Source organism: Pelobates fuscus, chromosome 10, assembly GCF_036172605.1.
Source record: "Pelobates fuscus isolate aPelFus1 chromosome 10, aPelFus1.pri, whole genome shotgun sequence".
Classification (NCBI taxonomy): domain Eukaryota; kingdom Metazoa; phylum Chordata; class Amphibia; order Anura; family Pelobatidae; genus Pelobates; species Pelobates fuscus.
Window position 1 is genome coordinate 147,609,732 of NC_086326.1, and position 26,243 is coordinate 147,635,974.

Sequence of the window (26,243 nt, forward strand, 5' to 3'; positions counted from 1 at the left end):
TAAAAAAAGTTTTAAAACGTTAAAAAATACATTTAAAAACGCACACCTGGAACAAACTAGAGAAAAAATGATCCCACGCCTTTTGCATTACCCCAGGGTGTATTCTTTAATAAATAGTATGTGTTTGTGGGGAAGTTTCAATAACCAACCATCTAAATTACCAAATTGGAACATGGACACAGCGTAAAACTTCAAAGTTAGAAAAAAACTGAATGGCTACGTCTCAAATGTGCCCCTTCAACATCCACATATACCTGGCAAAGGTACATACGGGGGTATTGCTGTACTCAGAGCAACATATGAAGTATTATACAGTGGTAGCACACATAAGGTTTGCAAAATATACTGTGCAAACTCACTTTGTGTGTCAAAAAGGCAGAAAAAACGCTTATTACCACTAGCTAGCGGAAAAATGATCCCACGCTAAGGTTCAAAATATATGCCTTTTGAAATACCCTGGGATGTATTTTTTAAGAAATGGTATGGCTTTATGGGGTATTTGGATTATATAGCCTGGTGAAATACTCTAAAATGGGACATGGGCACAGCGTAAACATTTAAAGTTTGAAAAAAATGGAATGGCTGTGTCCCAAATGTGCCCCTCCAATGTCCACATAGGCCCAGCGTCAAAGTTCGGTCATTTTTTACATACAGATTGCATTTTTGCTGGGCATATTGTATATTTCATATGTGCCACTAAGTTCAAAACCCCCAAATTATGCTCAGCTAAGTCTTCTGAGTAAAAAGACACCCCCAATGAATGTCTTTCGTGAAGCTACAGTGCCATATAGGAGACCAAGCCATATCCGTTTTTACCGAACTTTGAATTTTGACGCCGGGCCTAAGTGCAATTTCCAAGCATCTTCGCAGGTTTTAAATTCAAACACCCCAGGGTATTTCAAAAGGTATAATTTGAACCTTAGCGTGGGATCATTTTTCCGCTAGCTTGTACCAGGTGTAGAGGTAATAAGCGTTTTTTCTGCCTTTTTGACACACAAAGTGAGTTTGCACAGTATATTTTGCAAACCTTATGTGTGCTACTACTGTATAATACCTTATATGTTGCTCAGCTATGTCGGCTGAGTACAGCAATACCCCCGTATGTACCTTTGCCAGGTATATGTGGACATCGGAGGGGCACATTTGGGACACAGCCATTCCAGTTTTTTTAAAACTTAAAATTTTTACACTGTGTCCATGTCCCATTTTAGAGTATTTTACCAGGCTATATAATCCAAATACCCCATAAAGCAATACCATTTCTTAAAGAAGACATCCCAGGGTATTTCAAAAGGCATATTTTGAACCTTAGCGTGGGATAATTTTTCTGCTAGCTTGTACCAAGTGTAGAGGTAATAAACTTTTTTTCTGCCTTTTTGACACACAAAGTGAGTTTGCACAGTATATTTTGCAAACCTTCTGTGTGCTACGACTGTATAATACTTCATATGTTGCTCTGAGTACAGCAATACCCCCGTATGTACCTTTGCCAGGTATATGTGGATGTTGAAGGGGCACATTTGAGACGCAGCCATTCTGTTTTTTTCTAACTTTGAAGTTTTACGCTGTGTCCATGTTCCAATCTGGAGTAGTTTAGATGGTTGGTTATTGAAACTTCCCCACAAACATACTTTCTATTAAAGAATACACCCTGGGGTAATTTAAAAGGCATATTTTAAACCTTGGCGTGGGATAATTTTTTCTCTAGTTTGTTCCAGCGTTTTTTTTGTTTTTTTTATTCTTTATTTTTGCAGTGCGCATAAAGGGTTACAAGCAGGCATGAGGTGCCCCAAAAGCAGTCCTCAGGCATTTTCTCCGCAAAACATGCGGGGCAATTGATTATCAGGCACATTTTTTATAATTATTTGCTCATGTATTCAATTGGTGAGAGTAGTTTTAAACTGTGAGTATGCTTGAACATTGTTTAAACTAGTCTTAAGCATTGGTCGCTTTAAACATTTGTCGCTTTAAACATTGTCGCTTTAAACATTTGTCGCTTTAAACATTGTCGCTTTAAACATTTGTCGCTTTAAACATTTGTCGCTTTAAACATTTGTCGCTTTAGACATTTGTCGCTTACGCATTTGTCGCTTACGCATTTGTCGCTTTATCGTCAGATTTTTAGTAGTATCAGAGCTTAAAGTAAAATAATAACATGAAGTCATAAGCAAGGCAAGGCTTAAACAATAAACGAGATACTGAGCTGACTTATTAAACAGCATAGGAAGGGTAGTGTGCAGGGTTTGCAACAACAGCACTGGGGAGATACTGGTAAGGGTTTTCCTGCACATAATGTATATCTAGTAAGTGTGATACCCAGTGGCTGTTGCTGAACAATGAAACTCAGGGAGTTCACCCAATACCCATACTTGCGACAGGCAGCTCATATCGAGCCTGAGTCCCAACAGCTTTTTGTGTCCCTCTCCATTGATCCCAGGCTGCAGTAGGGGCCAGTTTACAGTTCCCATTGCTTCTACTCGTTGTGTCTCCATGGCCTGCATCCCGGTTGTCTGTGTTCCCAGAGTGGCAGCGCCGGTACCTTCTCTGTGGATGTGGGAGTTGCTGTGTGGGTAGCCGCCTCGAGACCCTCAGGTTAGGAGTATTGCAACGGGTTCCAGTCATCCCAGGACGCAGACATGCTGTGAATGTCCGGTCTTGTCTGTACCAACCATTAGGTTTAGATTTGCTTTGACGCTGTGGGATTTTTGGGTCAGGCCCGGGGCCTTTAGCTGCAGGGGGTGAGTGGTTGCGTCGGGCTGCATTCCAGGGCACCCGCGGGTGTCTCCGCTGGCATTGACGGCTTGGGTAGATTGCACTCCCTGTCGCTCTGATGCTGGGTCGACCCTTTGTGGGAGCTGTAGCTGCTTGGGTCTCCACCTGCCGTGCTTCGTCCCTGCAGTGTTTGGCACTCTCCCCTCTGGTGGCATATCGTTCCCTGTGTGTCCTGGGTGCAGCATCGACCCGTAGTGGAGGTAGGGCCTTTTGTCTCCGCTCTAAGCGAGACCAGAACTGCCTGCAAATGGCCTCGAACTTGGCGCTGAAGTTTGCTGCCCAGTCACTGGGGTTTTGGCGGTTTGAGTGGTTAACGCCACTGTCGGCCAGTTCCAGCGTTTTTAAATGTATTTTTTTACTTTTCTAAACTTTTTTTTACTTTTTAAAACTAGTTTTTAAACTTTTGTTTTGCTTATTCATTTTTTTAAACTTTCCTAAACTTTCTTAAAACTTTTTTTTACAGATTTAACATTTTTCTAAGCTTTATTTTTTTTAAAGCACTGTGAACCCGGAAGTGCAGGGAGGCGGAAGGTGAGTATACTGAGCACATGTGTTCGCTCTGACAGCCTGTCAGAGCGAGAACCGGTGCTGGGGCAGTCCGATCGGGTGCTCCCGGTCTGCCTCTAATACAGAGGCAGACCGGAGCACCATTAACCCCGCTATCGCCGAGATAACGGCGATCTGGGGTTAATTTTACCGCGTGACGGACAAGGTCCGTCACTCGTCGTTAAGGGTTTCCCCTGAGTGACGGACCTCGTCCGTCACTTGCCATTAAGGGGTTAAAGACTCATTCTTTGTGGGGATATTTATGGGATGATAATATTAAACAGTCGAGAATTGCCCACCATTTCAATTCTCTTAGATCTAGAAGATCGTTATCATGTAAGTGAAATGTATTCCATACAAATAAAATCACAATTTGTTATAAAAATAGATATAATTTATTGTGACATAATTAGGCAGCATGCATGCTAATAATCAGTGAATATATTTAGTATAACATGAGTATGCAATACAATGGCATGGCTATACACGTTCAATGGCTAACAGCGTCAATTGTCAAGACAAGATTTATGAGGTACTTCAGACAGAAAGTAAAACTTCACACACAGTACAGCGAAGAGTCGTAAAACCTTGGCTAACAGTTAACTGAATAACCCTTTCAATGCTGGCTAGATCCTCCTAGGCATTTAATATCCGATTCTTATGTAATTTTCAAATAAAATAACATTTAAACCAGCTCATTAATCATTTCCTGGAACCATCCAATAAGAATAATCTACCCGATTCTATAAGCCGAATTTAAATTTGTCTAAAAAGATATCTTATCTTATTTTAGAGCAAATCAATACATCTGGATAAAAACAACGGTATGCTAACACGTGATAATATCACACTAATATATATAATTAGTCTTAATTCCGCCTGCAGAATGAAATGTTTATAACTATATATTCTTTAGTTAACTAAGATTTCTAAATATTGAAATCTGACTGTGATTTATCCAGTCATATATCATGCTATTAGATTTTTAATTAATTTAGATTAATTAAATAAAACCAGCATAATTACCAGTTAAGTAGATGTTCTCATCAGATGAGTAGGTAGTCCCAGGATTGGTTGTATAGAGGTATGATTGATTGAATGGAGGTGTGCAAGTAATAGTGAAAAATAGTGTTGCTTAGAAAGTAAGAGTAAAATTCTAAGTGTTTCTTGAGTTGGGTCCAAGAGAGTTTGAATGTTAGTTAGTCCCCTCCCGCCGGGCTCTAGGGTGAGGAAGGGGTTAAACACTCACCTTTCTCCAGCACTGGGCTCCCTCGGTGCTGGGGACTCACCTCCCTCTTCTGATGTCATTGGCTGAATGTGCATGCGTGGCAAGAGCCGCGCGCGCATTCCGCCAGTCCATAGGAAAGCATTCTCCATGCTTTCCTATGGACGCTGGCGTCTTCTCACTGTGAAAATCGCAGTGAGAAGCGCCTCTAGCGGCTGTCAATGAGACAGCCACTAGAGGCTGGATTACCCATAGCTAAACATAGCAGTTTCTCTGAAACTGTTATGTTTACAGCAGAAAGGGTTAATCCTAGCTGGACCTGGCATCCAGACCACTTCATTAAGCTGAAGTGGTCTGGGTGCCTATAGTGGTCCTTTAAGGGGTTAAAGGGATACTGTAGTGCCAGGAATACAAAGCTGTATTCCTGGCAATACCGCTCCCTCTGCCTCCCCGCTCCCTTGCGCCCCCTCCTACCTGGTTAATAAAGGGTTTCTTACCATTATAATTCTTTCAGTAGGTGGGCCCTACAAGTGACTTAACCAGTATACCAGTATGGCTAAAACATTACTTATTTATATTGTGCTTTGGTCCTTGATCCACAAATATACATTTATATATTCCATTTCCCCCTCACTTACCTTACATTAAATGGATATACATATATTGATTAGATAATATATAATGCAATGTATGTCCTACCCTAACTCCCTCATTCATTACCCTTACGTGGCATTGGCAAAGGGTGCCAAACTCGGGAGAAAGCTGTTTATATTGATATAGTAAGGGAGCCATCTACTAATAATTAGGTATGTATGACAATTCCACATATGAAAGGAAACCAAATTAGGGAGTTATATATTGAACTGCTGAAATAGCATAATTAAGTTAAAGTCCTACTTCTTAATCATGCTCTTTTCACAGTTTCTACTGAAATATTAACTGGAGAAAATTAGCTCTTTTTAAAATATCACGTTTTTAGTTTGTCACATCCAGTTTTGTTTTGTACATAGCTCCCTAATTTACAGTGGTATCCTATCCTTATGTGGGATTGTCAATTTGAAGGGCACCACTGCCAATTAGAGAGGTAGCGGTTTAAGATACACTTTCTTCGTTTGGAACCAATGTGGGATAGCCAATAACCAATATATTAGGATACCAAATTAGGGAGATATCTACTAACCAGCTCCCTTTGTTACCCCTAAACATGGCAATCCTACATAACCGCTCCAAATAAGGGAGCTGCTTAGCAGACAGATTTTTCTAATCGAGCTATGTGAATGATGGGGAAACATGTTAATACACGAATTCAAGCACCATAACCACAACAGCAAGTTGCATTCCCTGAGACACTCCTAATATAAGTAGTAGTTAGTTAAACCATTTGCTAATAGCCTTGATTTGTCAAGCACCTTAACTATGGTCAGCTCCGTGCTGGTTCGTGATCACAAATCGATCATCCTCTTCTCTATGAGAGCTGGAAGGGCTTAGCTCTGAGAGATCATCGGATATTCTCAGCCAAGAAGTTAGCCCTGCACAGGGCTCTAGAGAGCAAATAAAAAAACTCCAAGCAGGAATTCTTCCCAATCTAGTCACTTATACATACCAACCACCAGGGCTCCTGAAGAACACCAGTCACTTCTAGTGCAGGGGTTGCCAACCCAGTCCTCAAGTACCCCCTACAAATCTAGGAAATAGGGATTACCCTGTTGTGTCTAAAGTGCTTTCCCCCCCCCTTTTTTCTAAAAACACCTTAAACACAACTGGGTAATCCCTAAATCCTGGACTGTTAGGGGGTACTTGAGGACTGGGTTGGAAACCACTGTTCTAGTGTCCTAATCTAGCAGTAAATAAAACTGCTGTGTGAATACAGAGAGAAAGTGGCAGTGGCCCTCCTGTACCTTACCAGATCATTGAAAAAAACAGTATAAACTACTTACATTGTTTGAATGCAAAAGTTATTCTTGTACCATAACCACAACAGTATGTTGTAGTGCCAAAAAAAAACAAAAAAAAAAACAGCAACCTTAAAGCAAGCAAAGAAACCATCTTGAAATAAAAAAAACTTTATTAAACAGCAGCAGGAACAGTCTGTTTTAGTCCAAATTGTTTTCCTCGGACTCTAGTTGTAGTCCTATTCAATCAATCTTTGTATTTATACTTCCAGGGCTTTGATGGTCAGTGAGTGAGTAATATTGTGGACTTTGCATACTGTGTCTCTCTGTGTATACTCAGTGCATACAGTTTGAAACATCACACTGTGACCATCTAGAGACTGAGAAGTGTGATTGGATTGTGTGTTATGGATTGTGTATTACATAGATTTGGTATAGGTTGTGTGTTGTGGTCATACTGGTTGTAATGGGTAATGTAGGTGTGGTATGGTTTGTTAACATATAAATAATTGGTGTGTTGTGTTAGTATTACTAGAGTATGTAACTAGGGATGCAGTCCACACCATTGGCCAAGCCCCTTGTAGTTCATGTCACAAGAGTGAGCCCCAATAAATCATCTCCCTCTTTCCCTCCCCTTTGTGTGAAGCAGTGCCAATCGCAGCATCTGAATGTTGTTTGGTGAGTGTTTTGGAATTTGGACATCCGAATACATCCGAATACCAATTCTTCTGAAATCTAATGCTCCGATCTACTACTTGCATTTGTTGATTGCATTAAAGTATTGTCAGGCAGGTCTAGGTTACTATCAAGAAAGACATTACTTAACCCCATAAGGACATAGCTACATATGCTTGTCTTGCACTTAAAGACACAAGCAATTTTGGCATTTTCGCTGTGTGTGTTCAGCCGCAATTTACATCTTTTTCATTGATTGTACCAAAACACAAAATATATTGTTGTTGTTTTTTAAAGGACAAAGGGACTTTAATTTTATGTGAAATATACATATAAATAATAATCATGAGAATTTCTATAATTTGATAATTATTATTCTCTTTATTATAAACCAAATGCAAAAAAAATAAAATAAATAATGAAGAGAAACATTTTATCACAGTTTTGCATGCAATAATGTGTGCATAATTAGTGTAGCTTAGGAAAAGTATTTCAAAGTAAATTAATTTGTTTGTCCTGATTTACAATGTATATAATATTTCTAGTATTTCAATGTATTTTGGTAGTTACAGGTCACACAATACAAGGAGTTAAATAAAACTTAAATGTGACATAACGTCGACATCACAATGTATTTACCTTGAGGTATTTTGACAATTTTAAAATAGCCATTTAATTGCCAATGTGAGGAACTGAGCCTTGTCACATGTTCTTGGAGGAGCCTGCTGGCCAGCCTCTTGCCCACCGACTATGGGCCAGGTCAGCCACTGTAAAGACCCATATTTTATTCCCTCTGGTTCAGCACTTTCCATTGATGCGCATAGAACCGAACACTAGCTCCCTGGCGGCCATCGCATGGACATCGAATAGACTTCAGGATGACTTAGCCACGAATGCCCTGGAAATATTTTCGGCATGAAGACTTTGCAGTTCCTGGTCCGTTCCCAGCGGCACTTAGCCACGATTCTATGGAACTATTTTCGGCATGAAGACTTTGCGGTTCCCGGTCGGTCCCCAGCCACACGTAGCCACGATTCTATGGAACTGTTTAAGGCATGGGACCATGGGGGCGGTTGGTCAAAATTAAGACTTCCAGGAAATTCCTGAACGCCTAAACTGATCTGCGTATTTTTTGGATATGTTGGTCACTGTGAAGAAAAGAGCCTTTAATTCGAGACTTTTTATGCCATTCATGACTTTTTATGTTTTATTAGTTCGTTAGCTGTAACTACCGAACACTGGCCACCCCTGTCGCTCATTATCTTCAAAGAGAACTGTCGATTGAGCGCTTTCTTTGTGTGGCTGCCGTTCGTATAGCCGAACACCACGTGCGAGAGAAAACAGCGGCCATCTTGTTTGCACGAAAGGAGGCAGCGGGACTTGGTCGTCGAGTGTCTGGAACTAAAATCAGACACTCGACTTCCCGAACCCCAGTATAAACATATGAACGCCTGCTTCCTTTTCCCGAACAGCCAGGAGACCGTTGTTCGGTAGTTTTGTTCCCACGAACCAAGGGAACAATCGCTCCTATGAGCTAAGGGGCTCTGTTCGTGCATTTCTTCATTTTTATGACTGTACGAAATAGACCGACCACACAGCCTAAATTCATGGAACTGTTTTGGGCAGGAGACTTGTGTGCGGTCGGTCAAATGAGACTTCCATAAAATTCGGAAGCCCCTAAACTGATCTGGGTGATTTTTGGATATGTTGGTCACCTAGATCAGGGCTATCGGGGATGTGACTTTTATAGGGATACGGACAATAAATGGAGGAATAGTGTATCTGACACTGGGAAAAAAACAACATGTGCCTGTACTATATAGTAGCCAGAAGGTATATGAACATAGAAGGCACAAGTAAAAAGACCAAAAGGTCAAAAAACAAAAAAGAATTTATTATATACTGAATAGTATCAAAAAATATAGTAACAATAACCCAAAAGTGCAAAAAATCAAAAAGTGCTAGATCAAAGAAATAGCTAAAAACAAAACAAGATACAATGTTAGTGTAACTTGAATAAGCTCTAATGTCTTAGTGGTATAAAGATAATGAGCTACAGCACACGTCTGTGCTGTTTGGGAAAGACATTTAGCTGGAATAGCAATAATAATGGGAGAGCAATGGAATATAAAGAAACTGGTCTAAGTGCAGAGAGTGTACTGGACGGGTAGTTCAAAGAGCTGTATGCAATAGTCAAATTAAAAGACTGCAGATCCTAACATGTATGGATAGACAATGGATAACAGCTACAAAAGCTATCTATGATAAGTCAAAAATAGAGATCGCAGGTGCAGCTATACCGATAGAACCTGCAAGCATACAAATGCTCTATACCGTTAGAAATCCCAGTATACTGCAGTAATAGAATAGCAGATCTAAATCCCCTTTATTGTTAGTATACTAGATAATTGGCTCTAAGAGCTATCTATAATAGATCGAAGTGGAGATCGTAGGTACCGATATACAACTCGAACCTGCAAGCATAAGACTGCTCTATACTGTTGACAGTTCCAGTACACTGCAGCAATAGAGTAACAGATCTGAATCCCATTAATTGTTAGTATACTGGATAAATAGGCTCTAAGCGCTAACTATGATAAATCAAAATAGAAATTGTTGGTACAAATGTGGCAATAGAACCTAAAAGCATAAGATTGCTCTATACTGATAGGAATCCTAGTATACTACAGCAGTGGAATCACAGGTCTATGCCCCAAATGATAAATGGTCAGTGTAATTGAAGATACTAAAAGGGAAAAAGTAGCACAGATAGGATAGAACTAGAATAGTTAGCTATTATCAAATAGTGTGGAGGTAGAAGTTGTGGTACTAATAAGAATAAGCCACAATAACTAACTAGCCTCTATTCCTACTGAAATGATGACTGTTCTCTGTTGTATAGAAGATACTGTGAGTAGCTGACTACACTATCGCTACCAATGCTCCCCCCGTGCCTTCAAGGGCACCTAAGTCTAACCCGGCTAGTGAATAGACTAGGTAAAAATAAAGACACAAAGAGTAGCTGTCATAATCTGATAAAACGACGACATTGGTGAATCGCCTGACGCGCACGTTTCACCCACTAAGCTCGTCAGAGGGGAGCCGAGTTTAAAAAGGAAAAGGTCGATGATGATTGGACCAGGTAAGTAACTATGATTGGGTGAACTATAGTGACGTCATGGAAGGTGAGTATGGCACTTTCCAAGCTGCCAGGAAGATCTCAAATTAACCCCTGAGAGTAACAAAACGAAATGTAAGATGAAACGTGAGATATACAGGGGAAAAGAGTAATGCTGATGTTAGTGATAGGATGTAAATCAATCCATCCCAAGAGATTCTAAAATATCACAGTAGTAGGGTGGTGGTTAATGTAAGAAGGTAATAATAGGGGGGCAGAGCCTGACTAGCAGGAGGAGCAGACGTGTGTGCCCTGAGCTCCTGCTATAAACGCAAATAAAACGGGTTTAACCCCGGGAAAAAAAAGACTAAACCCACTGACGGTCAATACAGAGCCCAGAGGGGACACAGCGATATACCCCAAGACCTTCCTAAACTGCCAAGTCACGGGAGACCGGAGGGACACCGTTGCGGCCTACTAAACTGGAGCTGGGGAGAGGAGGCCGATCTCCCTGCCTCCTGGTAACAAACGAGAACACACAATCTCCTCCCCCCCTCTTTTGGACCGGCGGGGGTCATCCCGGTCCCCACTCGACTGCCTTACTCAAACAACTCGATAGGCGAACCTTGCATGGGGTCCAAGTAAGTGAGGAGACCTCACCTAAAATGTCGACTACCACATGGCCGGCAGAGACGGCGCGTGAACAGCGCGAACCAGCCCTTCGCTCTGTGGACCGCATGTTACAGCGGCTAAATGAGACCAGTTATGGATCAACCTGGAGACCCACATGATCTCTATACCGCTCCAGCCTCGAAATGACAGACAGGGCGACAGGCGACGGAGGGAGTGGAGGACCCCCTCGAGCCTAATTTACCTGGACAAGCCTGCACCACATATTACTGGCCCACCTGGGCCGAGGGCCACCAAGGGCAGGACCCGAAGACATCACCCACATGGACGGAGGGATGGCCGTCACAGAAGGCAGCAGACCATCAGGTCCCTCCGCTGTTCCCACCAAGGGAAGGACCCGGCCCATGGAAGTGCCCGGGTCCGTGGTTTAAAGATGCCGGCCTTCATCCTGGCCCGGGGCTGGAGGGAGGATGTACCTTTCCCCCGTCGACCAGCCGCCTTCATAACCACCCTTACAACAACCGGACACAGAGCGAGAGTGCAGTCCACGAGAAGCCTGCTGCCGGATCACCTGCAAGGCCCGAGCGGCCTACGCACAAATCAAGCGCAGAGCTGGCGTCGGCTGAACCCGGGCTACACAGTGGACTATAGCCACGAGAAGGCCCCGGTAATACGTAATGAACATTCAGTCTGCCTTTTATTTTTTCTATCACATGTAGACCGGTTGTCTTTTTATCTCCGTTTGTACCTTTCTTCTCATTCTTCTTGTTTCAATACATGTACTAACATCATGATATCTAGCATATAATGTAAATCCTAAGTACAGACACGCTGCGGACTTCCCCACTAAGACAGCAGCCCCACGTGCAAATACCTGTACCCCTCCTTAGACTAAACCCTAACACCTGCACTGCTTAAAAGAGCAAGCACTGTACCTTATCTAGCATAAGCCAGGTGGCTGCAAGTTATAGCCTAATCTATTTTTCATACAAAACGAGTGCAGTTAATGTGGTGAATATCACTATCTAAGTTAAGCTTATCTACTAACATGCAACATACAATAAGTCTGTTTTGATGCATTTGAATGTACGTTTATGACCTTCTAATCGAATACTACAATCTGACGTTATCCTAACCTAATTTTAAAAATGTGCAAGTAACCTCGAAAAACCCACTGTTTTATCTGCTGAAAATCACGTCTGTTGTAATATTTCTTTGCACTGCAAAAAAAAAAAAAAGAAGGTAACTATAAGTTAAGGGAAAGACACAAAACAGAAAACAATAATAAGTATCATTCTTATTGAAAGAGAACGCTGGCTAAGTGTATTAGGTTTACACATTTGTACATAACCAATATACATGTATGAAGAGAAAAACAGAATAAAGGAAGATACCAATGGTAATGATAGCTGGAAATCTGAGATGAATGTATATAAAGTAGTGGATTGTATGGAAGCTGGAAGACTCAAGAAATTATGAAAAAATGATAGGATAAAGTCTAGCAGTAAGGACATTATTGGGGATGGATTACAAGATGGGTGTCAGGCTTACCTTGCTGGGAGTCCAACATGCAGAGATAAATGCTCACAGCAATTAGACACAGGCCAAGGTGGTCAAGGTAGAACTCACCTGGCCTGTGAATCTGTGCACGGGGGCTGTGCAGGTGAATGCTTGAAGTCGCAGTACAGAAAAGGAAATCCAGGAGAATAGTCGTAGGTAAGCCAATGGTCAGAGGATGCCAGAAATCAGGAGATACGAGTAACAAGCCGAGGTCAAGGGATGCCAGAGGTCAGGGTACAAACGAGTAGCAATCCAAGGTCAGGACAATACTGGAACGTGGAATAGCAACACTCTAACCAGAGTCATTGAACTGACACTGCCCTTAGGGAGGGGCAGTGTCTTATACCTTGTTGATTAGGTATCTGATTCAGCTGGAGAGTTACTGACAGGCCTGAGCCAGGTGAAGTCCAGCCCCCTAGTGCTGCAGGCAATTCAGGTATAAACGGAAGTTATCCAAAGTCCTGAAATGGCTTAGAGGTAAGAGAGCAGGTTCAGGACTACAGAGTATAAAGGTTCAAATCCCTCTTCGGGCAATAAAGGGGCGACCCCGTCTGGCAGTCTGGAGGTCACGGTGTGAATCCTGACAGTACCCTCCCCTTAAGAACGCACTCCGGGTGTGAACAGATTCTTATTGAGAACCGCAATCCTCGTCTTCAGACTCTGTATCACTTAAGAAGTCCTTGTAATCAAAGTCTCCAGATCGGAGTCCCTCAGTCGGGGACTTTGGGGTACCAGTGTCGGGTACTAGTGGAGAGGAGTCTGGGCCATTCAGAGGCTTGGAGCAGGCGGAAATAACCTTTGTCCCAGGAGCCTTTTTATCTGGACTTTTTTCCTTAGTGGTGAATTCTTGTGGTCTTGAGATACACTGGCATCAGTAGCCATCGTAGTCTAGGTACTCTTCTGCATCACGGAATGTGGAGATATCCGACAGCACCTTTGACATTTTTTAGGCTGTGTTGCCGGAATAACAGGGTGCAGCTGAATTGTACCCACTTGAAGAGGTTCAGGCCGAGTTGGGCGAATAGGGCAGTGAGAGATAAAGTGCCCTTCTTCACCACAATAGAAACAGAGACAACGCGCCCTCCTTCGGTCTCTTTCTCTAGATGGCAGTCTTGTTCTAGAGCGGACGAAGCCTATCTCCATGGGTTCCTCCATGTCCACTGGAGATTCACAGCTAGCTTGAGGAAAACCAGGGTCACAAGGCGGTTCCTCCATGTCCATTGGAGTTTCATAGCTAGCTTGAGGGAAAACAGGGTTACAAGGAGGTTCACTGAAGGTGGGTTTGCGTTGTGACCTTATGGGGACTTGGTAGGAGTCCTTCTCTTTAGGTAACCGCAATCTGCGGTTAGATGGAGCAGGCTTGGGAGTAGCTTTCCTGGAGGTAGAGCTCTGAGAGTCCATTGCGGACATGAATGACTCCCAGCTGTCCAAGACAGTGCTTTTCTCCTGTAGCTTCCGGTATGCCCACTCCTTGATCCGTCCGACAAGTAAGTTGATGGCCGAACGGACCTTGACAAAGTCACTGTTGTAGGTTTTAGGCTTAAGAGCAAAAAGAAGTTCACAATCCAGTCTGAATGCTGTGTAGGAGGAACGGGAACCATCAAATCGGTCAGGCATCACAACAAACGGCTCTGGATAGGCAGGTTCTGGAACTGGGCGTACTGTGCCTTTAAGAGATGAAAGTTCTTGCTGCAGTTCCGAAACAGTCTGAGTCAGGCTGGACACTTGCTGCACAAGAGGGGTTAGAAACTCCCTTATCTCTAGGGTGAGCATCGTCCTTATCTCTGTGGACTCCATAATGGTCAGTTCAATCTGTCAGGCTTACCTTGCTGGGAGTCCAACATGCAGAGATAAATGCTCACCCTTGCAATTAGACACAGGCCAAGGTGGTCAAGGTAGAACTCACGTGGCCTGTGAATCTGTGCACGGGGGCTGTGCAGGTGAATGCTTGAAGTCGCAGTACAGAAAAGGAAATCCAGGAGAATAGTCGTAGGTAAGCCAATGGTCAGAGGATGCCAGAAATCAGGAGATACGAGTAACAAGCCGAGGTCAAGGGATGCCAGAGGTCAGGGTACAAACGAGTAGCAATCCAAGGTCAGGACAATACTGGAACATGGAATAGCAACACTCTAACCAGAGTCATTGAACTGACACTGCCCTTAGGGAGGGGCAGTGTCTTATACCTTGTTGATTAGGTATCTGATTCAGCTGGAGAGTTACTGACAGGCCTGAGCCAGGTGAAGTCCAGCCCCCTAGTGCTGCAGGCAATTCAGGTATAAACGGAAGTTATCCAAAGTCCTGAAATGGCTTAGAGGTAAGAGAGCAGGTTCAGGACTACAGAGTATAAAGGTTCAAATCCCTCTTCGGGCAATAAAGGGGCAACCCCGTCTGGCAGTCTGGAGGTCACGGTGTGAATCCTGACAATGGGTTAAAGTGTTAGAAATTCAAGTGATCCTTGTTATTACCAACAATATTATTATTTTTAAATTTTTTAATGAGACTAAGTTAGGAGATTCATAAATTAGTGAGCCAGAAACTGTATTAAAGAGCTTACTTGTGAATGAACGGTGTAAAATTGAACTCCTCGTTCAAACCATTAGGGGTTAAAGTTTTAAAGTGATAGATCCACCTTGATTCTTTCATTAACAAAATTTTGTTGAAATTTCCCTTTCTGGAGTTCATGGTGATTTTTTTCAATGGCCTGAAAGGTGAGGTGGGTTGGATCACTATCATGATGTAGTCTAACATGATTAGACACTGGGGTAGAGATCTTTGGATTTGAGATTGAGCATATATGTTGAAGAATCCTTCTTTTGAACTGTTGGTAAGTTTTACCTATATATTGGGTTTTGCAACTGCAAGTTATAATATATATAACTTTGGTGGAATTACAATTGATAAATTGTTTGATTTTGTATTCTTTCGTCGTGATGGTGCTTAAAACGGTTTTAGAGGGTTTGATATGCTTGCAGGCCTTACAATGGCCACATTGGTAGACTCCTGAAACTGGGGTTAGCCAGGTTGGGTTAGGATTGCGCGGTTCTGTGTGGCTGTGCACAAGATGGTCACGTCAATTCTTGGCTCTACGGGCAGTGATACTGGGAAACTTACTGATGTTGTCCTTAAGGTCCTTATCGTAATTAAGGATCGGCCAGTTATGAGACATAATTTGTAATACTGGTTCCCGGTATTGATCGAATGTCCCAATGCAACGGATGGTATTGTAATCTGGCTTAGGTCTATTGGTGTGTAGACTCTCACTTTTGTTCTTGGCAGCTGCTTGTTGGTATGCTCTTTTTAATATTCTGTTAGGATAGCCTTTTTGTTTAAACATCATTCTTAATGTTTTCGCTTCCTGATGGATGGTTTCATAATTGGAGCAGTTGCGTCTGGCCCTTAAGTATTGCCCATAAGGGATACCAGATTTAAGTTTCATTGGGTGGTGACTGTTCCAGTTCAATAGGCTGTTTGTTGCTGTGGGTTTGCGATGTAATTCTGTTTCAATAACTCAGGTAAGATTTTAATATTCAAGTCAAGAAAAGATCAGATGTTCCGCATCAATTGAAGACCGATAGAATTGTTGTTCAATAATTTGACCAGTTCTTCAAATTGATTAACAGAACCTAACCAGAATACCAAAATATCGTCTATGTACCTGTGCCAGCTATAGATATACATCTGGTAATTGGCCTTGATGGTTTGTGCCAAGATTGTTTCTTCCCACCAACCAAGGTAAAGATCGGCATAGCTTGGGGCACAAGCTGTGCCCATCCAAAGATCTCTACCCCAGTGCCCCTAAGTTGGAGGTAATATACACCGTTGAATACAAAGAAATTGTATGTTAGTACGTATTCCAATAGTTGAATAATGAAGTCCGACTGTTTTGAAGAGAATTTACTGGATTTAAGAAGGAAGTGTATGGTTGCAAGAAGTCCTATATCGTGAGGAATGTTATTGTAAAGTGCCACAACATCTAGGCTCCCCAAAAGACAATAGGGTGGTACGATAAGATCTTCTAGTAAAATGAGAGTTTGTTTAGTATCTTAGAGATAGGATGGAAGTCTGATCACTAGTGGATGTAATATTTTTTCCAGATATTTACTGCTACGCCCAGTGATGGATCCATTGCCAGATACCGGGTCTACCCGGTGGTTTATTGATGTTTTTATGTACCTTTGGGAGACAATAAAGAGTAGTGATGGTTGGAGTGAGGTGTGGCAATATAGATTTATATTCCTCTTGTGATATGATTTTGCTATCCATTGCTGGATCTAGAATAGACTTAAGTTATTTAAGATATTGAGGAGTGGGGTCCTTGGTGAGTTTGTTGTAAGCTAGTGGATCTCTAAGGTGTTCCATGCACATCTCTATATACTGTTCGTTGTTCATCAGAACTACATTGCCACCTTTATCGGAGGGTTTAATTATAAGGTCTGCTTCTGTACTTAGTTCCTTAAGAGCCCTCCTCTGTGGTATAGTGAGGTTGTCGTGTCTGATCTTGGGAGCGGTAAGTGATTCAATTGCAGATGTAGTCATCTGAATAAATAAGTCAACACTTGATACTTCACTTAAGTTGGGGGTAAACCAACTTTCAGGTTTAAAATTAGTAAGTGGCGGTTCTGACGTTTGTTCCTCAAGCAATGATAGTAGTGTTTGGTGAATTTGGAATTCCTCATGGGGAATGCCTGCCTCTTTTGCCAATTTTTGATCCTTTCTTTTGTGGACAACATTCAAAGCCAATTTCCGACCAAAAAGATAAGTATCCTTGATCCACTCGAATTTATCAGTATTTGGAGTAGGTATGAATGATAGTCCTTTATTAAGGAGTGAAATATGATGTTCTTGTAAGTTGAATTTGTATAAGTTTATAATTTGATTTGAGTGATCGCTTATTGGTACAGGTTTGTTCTTCTTTCTCTTTTGTAACCCTATTTGCGTCTGTCTCGTAACTTGTCTCTCTGTGGGAGAGACCAATCTTCCTCTAAAAAATGAAGTTCTCACTCTTTGTTAGCAGTTTGGTTTATTGTCCCAGTTCCAAGGACTGGAGTCTCGGGGAAAGTGACGTTCCTAGCCTTTATGATGCCCCTACTCCTAGGTGATTTAGATTGAGTTTTCTGATAATCTTGTCTGGACGTACTAGAGTCGGAGTCAGTCCAGTCTGTGTTACCAGAAGTAGAGCTATTTCTGCTATTAGTGTACCTTCTAAATTTCTTAATTCGAAATATGTTGCCCTCTTTGAAATCTCTGTGGTCTCTTAAGTATGTATCATGTTTTTTTTCCTTTACATGTTTTTTGAATCCTTCTAAAAATGTTTGTAACTTATTTTCTAGAAGGGGAAATTCAGTTCTATCCTTGAAGGTTTTCACGTTGTTTAATTCCTTTTCTATGCTTTGGTTCACTGTTTCTAGATTATTGGTTTCTAATTTTACTAGAAACTGCATAAGTTTTGCAGAGCATTCCAAAAGGATATTGTTCCACTCTTGGATTTGCTCGTCTGTGGTTGCTTTTTCTGGAAGAGATATTTTGGGTCTTAGTCCCCGTGGTACCAATTTATGGTCTAGATATTGTTTAAGACTGATCAACTAATAGGGATACTATGTGTTTTAGGGTACTTTCCGAGTTTTGGGGAAAATGTTTTTTTGCCTGGAGATAATTGAGTTACCAAGTTAGCGGACTCAATTATCTCACAGGTAGAGAGGAGGGGATTGTCTGTTTGCATTGGGAGTGTTAATCTGTGCCACTGTAATGTTATTGGCTGTAACCTTTGTGTCCCTGTTCCCCACAAAGTCCATGTGGGAGTGCCCCTTGCATGGGGACTTGTATAAAAGCCAGTGTGGCACCATTAAAATCTGATTCCTGTTGTACCCTTCATGAAGTCTAGGCTCATGTTTGGGTAACCATCTACTTGCTGGGGTGAAACTACTGGGAAGCTGCATTCGTCTGAAACTATTCGTATCTACACCCGAACTGCAGCTAAAATCACTCAGGCTCAGTAGTTCGGGAGGAAGAGGCGAACAGGTTATATATTATACCAGCGTTCATAACAGTAACCTAGATCAGGGCTATCAGGGGATGTGTGGGATTTTGTGTGTTATAAGGTATTTTGGGGGGGTTTGTAAAAAATGTTGTTTTTTTGTGTTTGTAGATTATTGAGTATAGTATAGTGCTTGACTCAATTATCTCCCAGGCATAGGGGAGAGATTGACCTATTTTGTATGAGAGTTTCCTGGACCTAAGAGCCAATGTAATTGTATATTCCTGGCTAATCATGGCAGCATCACTTATGGGTAGCTCCGCCCCAATCAGGAACAGGACAGGACAAAATCAATTAATCCAGACCAGGCTGGGTATAAAAGGTCCCTCCTCCTTCTATCCCACAGCCTTTTTTCCTGTCCTTTCAGGACACACAGGATATTTTATTTTGGGCCACCTTCCCATGTGTACCATGGGCCTCCAGATGAAGTTCAGCCTCTCTTCATCTGAAGAACTCAGTAAACAGCCTGCACGGGCAGGACTAACTGAGTTTAGTACAGATTAGTATCTGTACTATATGGGAGAAATTAATATTATAGATCGTGATGTGGGGTCGGCTGTTTCCTTAAAAATTTCCCCTTATGACATCCAACCCCCCCCCCCCTGATCTGAGGTCAGTGTTTTGGAGAAGCCAGGGTAAGTTTTAATTTGTATATCTCTTTCTTCTAAATTTTATGGAGTTTTTCCCTGGGAGAGTAAAGGTCTGAGTCTTGTTGTCAAATATTCTCTGCTCAACTAACTATTTCCTCGGTCAGTTTGTTGTCTGTTCCCCTTACCTACTTCATTCTTCATTCTGGGTAAAGACTGGCTGGCAGGGACTGTGTCTTCCTCCGATCCTGCTCTTCTGTGTTCGGATTGCCGGCGCAGAACGGCCGCCGGACGCCGACGATACTGCGCATGCGTGGGATAGTTGCGCGCTTAAAGGTATATCGCGCCAAAAAAACAAAATTTTGTAAAACCACTCAGAATTGATCCTTGCTTCTTCCCTGATCATCTGGTAACAAGGAAAGCTGCCCTTTTTCTCCAGAATCAGTTTTTTTTAAGGTAAAAATCCTATTTTAATTTCTTTACTTTTCATAGTTTCTTTATAATTGGTTCTGCAATAAGTGTATTATTTCCTAGATGGCTTCTCCCTCTGCCTCAAGATCTCGCTCTAGAAGACATAGGTGAGCCGCATATATTCTTTTATATTAAGGGGGGAAAAGAGTGCCACTACAGGCCTATAATATGTTTCATATTGTCCTCTATTTCAGCCCAGAAAAATCTCAAGAAATGTCTCCCAGAAAATATCGAGAGAAATCTAACCGATGTGCAAACTGCAACCAAGTGGCTCCTCCAGGGAATAATTTGTGCAGATCTTGCCTGACGGAAGCAGCGAAAGACAGTTCCCCTCAGACTGACTTAAAGAAATGGATATCGGAAGCGATTGCTGAAGGGTTTAAAGCCTCTAATAAGATGTCTATCTCTAAACGTCCCAGAGTGGAATGCTCTGTGGAATCAGAAGAGGAATCTGATATGATGGAAGACTATTCCGAGGAAGAGGAGGATGAGTGTGACTCAAAATCGCTGGATTCCAGGTCTGTAGATAAACTGGTTTGTCTGATCAGAGACACGTTGAGAATCCCTGAAGAGAGCAGGGAGAAGAAGGAGTCCGACAGATACTTTGAAGATCTGAAGCCTAACAGACCCTCTTTTCCAGTACATTCGGCCATCAAGAAAGTCATCGGTGAAGAATGGAATAGACCTGAGAGGAAGGTAACTCTAAAGAACAAAATTCCTAGATTATACCCGTATGCTCCTGAGGATTGCAAATCATGGATGTCGGTTCCGAAAATTGATGCAGCGGTCATTCAAATGGCAAAAAGAACGACTCGTCCCATAGATTCAATGGCATATTTAAGGGAGCCAATGGAAAAGCGATTGGACGCCGACCTGATTAAGGCATACCTGGCCTTGGGATCAGCATTACACCCAGCAATTGCCCTTACCACCTTGTCCAGAGCTCTTAAAATATGGGTGAATAATCTAGAAGAAGATATCACTGGGGGAGTCCGTAGAGAACGCCTGTTGGAGGGCCTTAATGATTTAAAATTGGCCACAGAATTCTGTTCTGAAGCTTCCCTGGATCTCACTAAAATGGTGGCTAAAAGTATGGCGCTGTCTGTAGCCTCCAGGAGAGCATTATGGCTTCACTCTTGGGGGGCAGATTACGCCTCTAAGGCCTCTCTATGTGCGCTCCCTTTTCAAGGCGACCTTCTATTTGGCAAAGTCCTGGAAGATGCTATCCATAAAGCAGCAGATGGAAGAAAGGCTTTTCTCCCTCAAGGGAAAAGAAGATATGGTGCTTCCTACGGGAAGGATAAAAAATTCAGAGACCGATCCTTTCGAGATGTCAGAGCATACAGGCCCGGAAGAGAATACTCCAGGAATTCTAATTGGAGAAACTATCAGTCCACTTCATCAAAACCGGTCAGAGGAAGAGGATCTAGACCAGCTAATAAAAGCTTCTGAACGTTTGCTGGCCCAGCCAGATGTTATAGGAGGCAGACTTCGCTTCTTTTATCCGGTTTGGGCCAGAAATATTCAAGATTCTTGGGTTCTTTCTATCCTCAAGGAAGGATACAAGATAGAATTCAAAGAATTCCCGTCTCTAATCTCCTTTGTCCGTTCAAGAGTGGCAAGAGGAAGAAAATAAGTTGCTCCGAACGACATTATTTTACAACTACTGCGGAATCAGGTCATAGAGGAAGTACCTTACGAAGAACGTTACAGAGGCCACTAATCTACGATATTCTTGGCCCCAAAACCTCAAGGGAAATGGCGTCTAATTCTGGACCTAAAAGTTCTGAACACTTATTTAGTTCCAAGAACGTTCAAGATGGAGTCCATTACCACGATCCTGCCCAACATCAAGACAGGGACCTGGATGACTTCTATCGATCTCAAGGACGCCTACTATCAGATACCGATTCACATCAGTCATCGCCGGTTTCTGAGGTTTTGGATTTCGGGAAATCATTTCGAGTTCAAGGGACTTCCTTTCGGCTTAAGTCTGGCGCCCAGAACGTTCACGAAAATTCTAGTTTCTCTGGTGGCCTTTATAAGAACGAAGAACATCGAGCTTTTTCATTATCTGGACGATTTCTTAATCGTAGGTCCATCCAGCCAGATAGTAAATGTCCACACGGTAATGACCATCAAATGCCTTCAAGATCATGGTTGGCTGATAAACCCCAAGAAGAGCTCTTTGGTGCCTTCTCAGAAGATGATTTTCCTGGGAGCAAACATAGACTCGGTGAATGGCCTGGTATCTCTGTCTTCAGACAGGAAAGAACGTATAATAAAAAAGATCAGAAGCATGCGTCAAAAATCCTTTGTCACAGCAAGAGAATTCATGAGCCTGTTAGGGTCCCTTACGTCCGCGATTGGCCTAGTAAAATGGGCCCAATGGAGGATGCAACCCATTCAAAGGCACTTCCTCCTACAGTTCAAGAAAAACTCCAAGAATTGGGATCAGAAGATTCATTCTCTACCGAGGATTTCGAAAGAGCTGTACTGGTGGACAAGAGAAGAACACCTTCTTCATGGTTTTCCCCTGGAAGAGCCGGTTTGGATGACCATAACTACAGATGCCAGCCTCCTGGGATGGGGAGCACACTTGAATGACTCATGGATTCAAGGAGCTTGGTCATGGAAGGAGTCAAAACTTCACTCAAATTTAAGAGAAATGAGAGCTGTTCTCAAGGCATTAATAGGGTTCCGTCCTCTATTAAGGGATGCCTGGGTAAGGATACCTACAGACAACAGATCTGTGGCATCCTACATAAATCATCAGGGAGGCACTCGAAGCTATACTCTACTGATGGAATTATCCCCGATAATGAGGTTTGCTCAACTACATTTGCAAGGCCTAAAAGCGGTTTATCTTCCGGGACCAGAAAATCTTTTGGCGGATTACCTCAGCAGAACAAGGATTCTCCAAGGAGAATGGAAACTGCACCCAAAGATTTTTCACTTGATCACCCTGAGGTGGGGTGTACCCCAGATCGACCTGATGGCTTCATACCAGAATACTCAGGTGAAGAGGTTTTACTCCCTTCATGCAGATCATCGTGCTGTAGGACAGGATGCCCTATCTCTTCCATGGGAATTCGATCTGGGGTACGCGTTCCCTCCCCTACCTATGATTTACCGACTACTGAGGAAAGTATGGAAGGAAGGCCTCATGGTCATTGCCATAATCCCAATCTGGCCTCGCAGACCTTGGTTTCCCCTTCTAAACAAGATGAGCTTGGAACCTCCTTGGCCTCTTCCTCTCAGCCCAAACATCTTGACTCAGGGACCAGCAGTTCATCCCAACCCCAGCCAGCTAAAATTGGGGGCATGGCTCTTGAAAAGGAGAGACTTCTAGCTCAAGGGATCTCAGAAGCTGTTGTGTCTACACTCCTTAAATCCAGAAAGGTATCAACCTCTTCCTGCTACCATAGGATATGGGAAGTATTCCGTTCCTGGTCTCAAGTTAATAGTGTGGATTTTCTTCAACCTTCTAACATCAATATTCTACACTTTCTTCATACAGGTCTGGATAAGGGACTGAGTCTTAGCACTCTTAAAGTCCAAGCTTCGGCTTTATCTGCTCTCTGCAACAAGTCCTGGGCATCAGATCCTCTAATTGCCAGATTCTTTAAAGCTACCATCCGTATAAGGCCTCCAAATAGGAACTACTCTCCTCCGTGGAATTTACCTATGGTACTGGAGGCGTTGTCTGAAAACCCCTTTGCTCCATTAGATGAGCTGGGCCTGGTCTTATTAACATATAAGACATTATTTCTGGTGGCTGTTACTATGGCAAAACGCATGTCTGAAATTCATGCATTTTCCTGTGATGAAAATCACTTTCAAGTATTCCACGACAGGGTGATCTTGAGACCTAGACAAGAGTTTCTGCCTAAAGTAGTCTCGAATTTCCACATATTACAGGAAATTGTTATTCCTTCCTTTTATCCATCTCCTTCTACTCCAGAGGAAGTGAAACTTCATGAATTGGATGTCAGGCAGTGCCTTCTTAAGTACATAGAAGTTTCTACTCAATTTCGGAAGTCTCAACAGCTGTTTGTTCTTCCGATTGGCCCCAGGAGAGGGGAGGCAGCCTCTACTTCCACCTTGAGACGTTGGATTTCCAATACCATAGTCAAGGCTTATCAGTTGAAAGACCTTGTTCCTCCTAGCAAGATCAGATCTCACTCTACAAGGGCTTTAGCAACTTCATGGGCTAATTGGGCAGAAGTTCCATCTGACGACATCTGTAAGGCAGCTACGTGGTCTTCTCCTCTCACTTTCATCAAACACTACAGACTGGATTTGGCTTCTTCCTCTACGGCCTTTGGTAGAGGTGTTCTGTCCTCGGTGGAATCTATCTAAATTAAACTTTTTTCAGCATTATCTAGTTTGGAGTTTCTGTTTATTTCCCACCCTATGGTGAAGCTTGGGTATTACCCATACGTGATGCTGCCATGATTAGCCAGGAATACGGAAAATTTTATCATACTTACCGTAATTTTCTTTTCCTGGCTATTATTCATGGCAGCATCAGCAACCCTCCCTTTTTGTTTTTGGAATTAGCTTTGGGACTAGACTGTGGGATAGAAGGAGGAGGGACCTTTTATACCCAGCCTGGTCTGGATTAATTGATTTTGTCCTGTCCTGTTCCTGATTGGGGCGGAGCTACCCATAAGTGATGCTGCCATGAATAATAGCCAGGAAAAGAAAATTACGGTAAGTATGATAAAATTTTCCGTATTTATTTCTACTGTGGTTTACTCTCAGGTCTCAGGGACTGTCATAAAAGGTCAGTTGTGGCTACCATTAAACTGAGATTTGTTTTACCCTTCATGAAGTCTATGCTCATGTTTGGGGGATTGGAGAGTTATATTCGCACTCTGGGGATTGCTATAATCACTATAATCCCTTGGATCAGAACACCTGCTCTTATAAGAGCAGCCTGCTTCGCTCTCTTGAGTAGGAGAGGTCTACCCACTGGAAGTTGGATCCTGGTCTTGGGTCCAGGGTGGGTGGAGGACAGCGAGACTCCAACCAAACTGTAGCGGTTTGTGGGGTTTACGGTGGTTATGGTTTTCCATTGCAGGGCTTATGGTGCTCGCAAGTATTAGGAAGCAGCAATTGACTGAGGTAACCGGTCAGGGTGCCAGGCGGTCCGTCACAGCTAACCTCTGCTAAGTATTGTAGGAAAATTCTGTTCTATTTTTAACATACACGTATATGACATTGCACTTCTGTTTAATACATCACATTGTGTTTAGCTAAATCTTCTGAGTACAAAGTTACCCCCAATGTAGTCCTTGGACACTCTTATGAGAAGCTATAGCGCTATAAGAGAGCTAACCCTTTCAGTTTTTAAAATTATAATTTTCATAGATAGATCTTACGAGTTTATGTATCATTTTGGAGCATTATAGCAGTTTGACTGTTCAAATTACACAACAAAGGTCAATTTCTGAAAGTGGTAGGGTATCTTATATGGCGTATATTGTCTCATAACTTGCCACCATTTTTCTCAAAAATAGTGGCAGTATAAAGCATTTAATTTAGAAATTAATAGCTAAAGCAAGCAAAACCAACCCCAAACATGTTTTCAAGTATATCAATTCTAAAAGAATAAAAAATGAATGGTACACTGGAAGCAGAGATGGGTCTGTTAGTACCAGGAAAAGGCAGAGGTTAAGGTAAGAGTTTTAATTTTCAAGGAAGAAATATCGGAAAAGAAGTTTCCAAGCCTTCAATTGCTAGATGTATCATCGATATCATTAAATTGGCATACGATAGTTGTGATCTATGTCATGGCAAGGGTGCATGATTCATTGTTGCACTATAGAACATTGTTATTTAATTTGATTTGTGTAGTGCATACATGAATTGGCCACTTGGTACACAACAATTTTCAAAAAGGGTTAATTACATAGAAATGTGATAGAGGTCAGATGGTTTACAACTTGAATTGCTCTTTTGATAAACCAAGGCTCTGCAAGGTGTGGTATTTTACACACGAGCTGCCTGTAAGTCTGCTTTCAATGTAAATGTAGACTTGACAAAGTTTCCAAGTACCGAAACGTTGTTTTTGTTCTGCACTTGATAATAAAGAAACCACTAGGTGTGCCATGATCTACATTGTTCTATTGAAACTTTCCTTGGTTTGTGGCCCTGTCTGTGTGGAGCACCCTGTTGGGAGTACTTCCAGGATAGTATGTACATACTTGCAATCCAATGTAAATAACTGGCTTCTGCCATATGCCTCTATATCCACTGTTAGATAGCGAATTCCTTTGATATGCTAATTACCATTAGCACTAAGGAGAACCCTTGTGTTCCAGTGTCATATAAAAAAATAAATTAATAATAACCCACAGATGAATAATTAAGCCTCATTGTTTGCATATTTAGAATAGGAAGAGCACAATCTACGAAACAAGTCTAAATGTGGTTACCGGCACTCAAGTTTAAAAGGAATTGTGATGTCCATTATATTAGGTCCTAGTAGGGTATGAGACATATCTATGGAATTGGCAAATTGTTACAAATTCATAGATTCAATTATTATTTCTGTGGCAAGCCCAAAAAAGGAAATAGGTTTATATTTGGTTTGAAGCTGGTCTGGAACACAGGGGGTGGTCTCCTATTGTTTCTGTAGGTACGCCTTTTCTCCACGTCCAGGCCAGGCTTGGAAACCTAATGGTATATACCCAATGATATGTAAATATCTTGCTTGTGGCCAAAA